The sequence below is a fragment of the Pinus tabuliformis genome, chromosome J, assembly GCF_031772625.1.
Source record: "Pinus tabuliformis cultivar Carrire ecotype Pingquan chromosome J, CPIR1, whole genome shotgun sequence".
NCBI classification, from domain to species: Eukaryota; Viridiplantae; Streptophyta; class Pinopsida; order Pinales; family Pinaceae; genus Pinus; species Pinus tabuliformis.
Window position 1 is genome coordinate 188,094,583 of NC_142295.1, and position 6,090 is coordinate 188,100,672.

The 6,090-nt window shown below is 33.0% G+C and overlaps 1 non-coding gene across 1 annotated transcript; it reads left to right on the forward strand.

Moving 5' to 3' along the window:
• The first annotated feature begins 7 nt into the window (after positions 1-7).
• LOC149226311 (small nucleolar RNA Z152/R70/R12) lies at positions 8-101 on the forward strand. The gene has a single exon (XR_016248557.1). It is a non-coding gene; the product is annotated as a small nucleolar RNA Z152/R70/R12 (small nucleolar RNA).
• Positions 102-6,090: the final 5,989 nt, after the last annotated feature.

A 6,090-nucleotide genomic window follows, 5' to 3' on the forward strand; every position in this document is an offset into this window, starting at 1 on the left:
TGTATGCAACGCTGTGATGAGGTTACACTAATGTTGTTTGGCAGTGGCAGCTTTGCTGCCGTGAGCCTTAACAAAAACGACTTCTTCTTCCACTGAGCGTTGCTTTTCTTTTCTATCTTTTGCATTTAGATTGTCTGTGATCTACACAGTTTTTTTGATTTTTCTGTTAGCTTGTTTCTTCTTTTACTTTAAGATTTCTGCTAATTGTACCAAGCATTTTCTGCTTTTAGTTATGTAGCTTTTGCTGTATTCTGTTGTGATTGAGGCTCATTATGGTTTTGTTTCTAATCTGAATCCATAAGATACGTCTGTAATTTTTTAGATAAAAAGTTTTATGTATAATGTTTTATTTCTCCCAGAATAAGTATTAATGCTACAAACCATAAGATATGTTGCCTCTCTATCGCCCAAAAGACAAGTGATAATGTCCATGCATTTAGCCATTTTCATCTCTATGCCACAAAAAAGGAAAGGAAAATACTAGCATTTCAGGGATGCAACCAGATTATACCATACACAGACTTTCCATTCGAGGAACACGACAAAACCAGTCTTGGTTGAAGATCTTCCTATTTGGTGAAGAGAGAAATCGTCATGTCCTTGATCTTCAGCCATTACCTGCAACCCCACTTGTGAATTGGGTGCCTCTTTCCCCAGATGATGACCACTGCATTGTTTTTTCTGTGCACATGGGTGAAAGTGATATTTGTGAAGGAATGCTCGACATCATGGCATTATCGTAGATAACTGTTTTGGTTACATTTAGCCATTCCATGTCAAGTCCTGATCTCGCAGAAACCTTAATTTCGTTCATGTCACTTTGTTGCACCGCTGCAAGGAGTATTTATATAGCTCTGGGGTCAGCCTAGTTGTTTGAGGCTCTGCTAAAAACCCAAGGGTAAGTTATGTCTTTCTTGACCTCCCTTTTCTCTTTGTCTATTGGGGATCTTCATAGTTGAACGTGATCATACAAGCGTGTTACTATATAGATGTAACATCAAGGAGGGCATGCAACAAATGTAGCCATTGTAGGGAATCGACTCCAATATTTTTTGAATGAAGCTCAGCTCTCAATCACTCAAGCTAGCCACCATGTTTATTTATTTATCTTTGTTAATGATAGAGATGTTTTGGAAAAGATGGTAATAAACCTGTTGTTGATTACAGCCCGAGATTTGGTTACAATACCTGAATTGGTAGGAATATCTAGGGAGGCACATAACAGAAACAGCAGAGCCATGGAGTTGAGCCTCTTGTATGAAGTTGAAAGCAATCAACCACTTGCTAGTAGTTCATGAGCTTACATGTTTGCTTATTTAATGTATGTTTTTAGGAAATTGAATTATTCTGTTTGAAACTTACTCATTTATTTCATAAGTCCTTGTGCAACTGCTTGGGCTTTTTTTCCTTTGATATTTTTGCTAGCCCTTATATGTTAGTTTATTTAATGCATGTTTTTAGGAAATGGTTTGGAGTTGTTTTTAGTGCAACTTTTTGGACTTTCCAGTGCTGGAATCTAGTGGTTTCAATAAATTCTTGTTGGATTTGAGAGAAATTAGACCAGAAAAACTCACCAGAAAAGCTTCTAAAAAGTTTCACTAAAAATTGAGTTGAAATCTTGATTTGTGTTATTTAAACTGGTTTTCTGACTATTTATAGATTCAGCGCCCTTAAAAACCTCTAGGGCACTTTGATTGTGCAGGGGTTACCCATCAAACTGGTGATTTCAATACATTCCTGCCGGAATTTAGAGAAATTAGACCAAAAAAACTCACCAGAAAAGCTTTCAAAAAATCTCACTAGAGACAACCCAAATAGGATTAATTATTATTTGTTTGAAACAAACTTACTTGATTTATTCATTTATTTTACAAGTCCTTGTGCAACTGCTTATGTTGGTTAAGAGCTTTTTTTCGTATCATGAAACATGTCAATTGCCTAGTCTAACTAGGGGGAGGAGTTGCCCAGAAAGTTATGGAAATTCCGGTCATATTTAGAGAAAATCCGGCAAGGATTTTTGTAAATCCAAATTATAGTTAAACCTCAAAATTTTAGGTGTTTTAGACGTTTTTGATGGTGCTGAATCTATTTCCACCATTAAAAACACGATTCAAACACTGCCTCTACAAGATTTTTTGAAATTTTTTTTATTTGGATTCTGGCCACTTTTGACCGTTCGGGCAATTCCTCTGTCTCATTAAACGACTCCATGTCAATTACTCAAGATTTGTTTCTAATTGGTAAGAGCTCATCTTCCTCTAGGCAGCCGATCTGCCTAATAGTACAATACCTCACAACGTAGGAATATCTAGAGAGTCACCCAATGGAAACAACCTGCCCAAGGAGTTGACGTTGAACCACTTGTGTGAAGTTCAAAGCAATCAACCACTTGCTAGCTAAGGGCTCATCTTCCTCTAGGCAAATTGGCTACCTAATGGTACAATATCTGACACCCTAGGAATATTTAGGGAGGCACAACGGAAACAACCGGCCCAAGGAGTTGACTTTGAACCTCTTGTGTGAAGTTCAAAGCAATCAACCACTTGCTAGCTCATGAGTTTATATGTTTGCTTAGCTAATGCATGTTTTTGGGAAATTGAATTATTATATGTTTGCTTAGCCAATACATGTTTTTGGGAAATTGAATTATTATATGTTTGCTTAGCCAATACATGTTTTTGGGAAATTGAATTATTATCTGTGTAAAACAAACTTATTTGATTTATTCATTTATTTCACGAGTCCTTGTGCAACATTGAAGTTCAAAGCAATCAACCACGTGCTAGCTCGTGAGATTATATGTTTGTTTAGCTAATTCATGTTTTTGGGAAATTTTATTATTATATGTTTGGAACAAACTTACTTGACCATAGCATATAATATATACATAGACCAATATATAATGTATATATAGTAATTGATTTTAAACTATTGTACGTAACATGTGAATTCAATGTATATAGAGTAGTTGATTTTAAACTATTTTACGTAACATGTGAATTCAAACATTTTATTTATTGATTACATTGTGTATATTAAAAATGACTCAAATTAAATTATTTTTATTATTATAAATATTTTCAAATGTTACATTATTGTTATATAAAGAATTGAATGATGTACATATTTTCTTTGTTATTTTTAGAAATTCTTGATATTTTTTATTTTATTTTTTGATTTTCATTTTTTTTGTTGACTTTGAATTTCTCTAAAATTCAATAGAAATTTATTGAAATCACAAGTTAGTTTAATTTCTCTAAAATTTGATAGGAATTTATTGAAATCACAAGTTTGATAAGTAAGTGAGGGTGGGGGTTTGTATCGTTGGATTACACATTTGTCTTAATGAGTTTTTTTGGAAGTTTTTCTAGTGGGTTTTTGGTTTAATTTCTCTTAAATTAAATAGGAATTTATTGAAATGGTTTAATTTCTCTAAAATTTTATATGAATTTATTGAAATCACAAGTTTGATAGTTAACCCTTGCACAATCAAAGGGCCCTAGGGGGCTTGTATTTTCACTTCAATTTTTTTTTTTTTGTTGGATTGGAAGTTCAAAAAGTTATACTAAAGGCAACTTTTATTTTATTATATATAATATTATATGTGAATAAATTATTTAGTATTGAAATATTTTTTAAATATTTTACACTTTCTTTTTTCATCTTCAATTACTGCTCCTTTTTTAAAGTTGCTAAGAAATTCAAATAGTTTATTTAAATCTTGTATTGAAATAGTTTATTTATCAAATTAGTTTATTTAAATCTTGTATTGAAATAGTTTATTTATCAAATTAATTTTGTAAGTACAATTTGATTTTTGAAGTCCATGGAAGTGTACACACTAGCCCCTTTGGATTTGAACTTATAATCTCTTTCAAAGAAACACATGTTCTTAACTATTAGCTCCATTCAAATTGTACTTACAGTTTAATTTTAATGTCACAACCAAATCAGATACCAAATTGCTTTACAAAACCATCTAATTGCTTTACAAAACCATCTACCTTAATTTGTGAAACAAGAGCATTGTATTTTCATAATGATTATACTATAGCCCTAAATTTGAATTAATAAATTCACAAAAGAAAACACATTTTTAATAATTAAACCTATCCACTTGTGTATTTTTTATGGTTAATTTTAGCTTTATCCCTCCAATGTCATACAATTTCCAAACTATAAGAGCGTGATGCCTTTAAAACATATATGTTGGTGTTTTCTATTTTATTCTCCAATAAAAAACACTAGATTAAAAAACATGACATTTAACGATAGTTGTATGATGAAGTGAATTCAATTTTGATATATAAATTGAAAAACAAAAATTTGTGTTCACCATTCATCTTTCAAATAAAAAACCTTTTTGTACATTCTCATATATATACATTGAACAATGTGTTCAAACTAATGATAATGTTTTAGAAAAAATTATTATAGTAATAATCAAATCAACAATTCATTTTTTATAACTCTAATTTTACATGTTTTTCAGTATGAAAAAGCTTTATATATTGATATAATTTTGTTACAGAAATTTTGATACAGAAAAGTATAGGTATATGGAAAGAAAAAGTAAAATTTTGCTTCAGCCCTAGGACATGCCGTATGACATTAGGAACATGTCAGTGATGTATGGATATACATATAACATAAGCAAAAGAGTAATAAACTTGTATTAAGAGAAATGGAACATTAGAGGTACCTGATCATAAAACAATGGATAAATGGATAGGAACATGATACATACTAGGATGATAGACTCCTATATACCCGGCATTGAGAATTGATGAATATGATGCGTGATGCTCCCCACAGTGATGCTCACGTTCCAAATATTGCATTGTGAGTGTAAGCCCTTCTTTGTTAAAGCATTGGTGATCGAATTTTGGGAGTGATTTACATGAGAAATGGAGAAATCCTTTGAAGACTTGCAAAATATTGGAGATTCTTTGCATCCACCTAGAGAGGTTGGCATTGTTAATGAAGTGCTTTCCAATGACACGATCAATAATGATTTTTGAATTTCCATAGATTTGGAGGCTGCCATGTTTAAGAAAGTGCATAAATTAATAAGGCCAAATAAAGCCATGGCTTCAACGTTATTGTTCGTGCCAGCACCCCCGTTCCAATATATTTCATAGAGTTGATCTTCCATAAAATTTATGAGGACTCCACACCCACAAATACCTTCCTGTGTAGTGCCATCAAAATGAGCCCTCGGGAAAGACAAATGAGGATTGGAAGGCACTTTTGGAATTCCATTCACATGCTGAGGGGTCGTGGGGATGAGCGAGAGATATACAGAAATTATTTGGTCAAATAATAGCATGAAGTTTTCCTTATAGTCTTGAAAAATGACCCGATTCCTCCATTTCCCTATGTACCAGAACACAATAAGAGGAATAGGTCTCCATATCACCTTCTGCTTGCTCCACCATATAATAGCATCTTTTATGGATGAATGTGAGATGAAATTGAAGCCAAAATGTGAGGCTAGTTTTTTCCATAGAAACTGAGTTTGTGAACACTGAAGAAAGATGTGTGGATTGTCCTCCGAGTCAAATAGACAAATGGCGCAGATGGTAGGGCCATGCTAGTTTCTCTTTTGAAGGTTGACCCAAGTGAGATTTTTGTTGTGAAACATTAGCCATGTAAATAAGATAAGTTTGTAAGGGCATTTAGATTGCCAAAAAGTGAAAGGAAAAATGTATTCGAGACTTGTATATTGTTCCTCTAAGATAGATAGGTATATATCTTTAACAAGAGTATTTGATTTTCCACCCCTCTTCTGCCAGACTATGTAGTTTTCTTCTACGGTTTTGTATATACCACAGAGCTTTATTTTCTAGAAAATGCCATCCCATTGGGACGCTGCTTGACCATATAGGCCAAAATCATTTGCAGGTTTCTTCTACGGTTTTGTATATACCACAGAGCTTTATTTTCCAGAAAATGCCATCCCATTGGGATGCTGCTTGACCATATAGGCCAAAATCATTTGCAGACTTCCATATAAGAGCACCCTGCCATTCCTTTATAACTCGTGCCCAATAAAAGATACCTTTTTGATGGAGCGTGTTAATGAGCTGA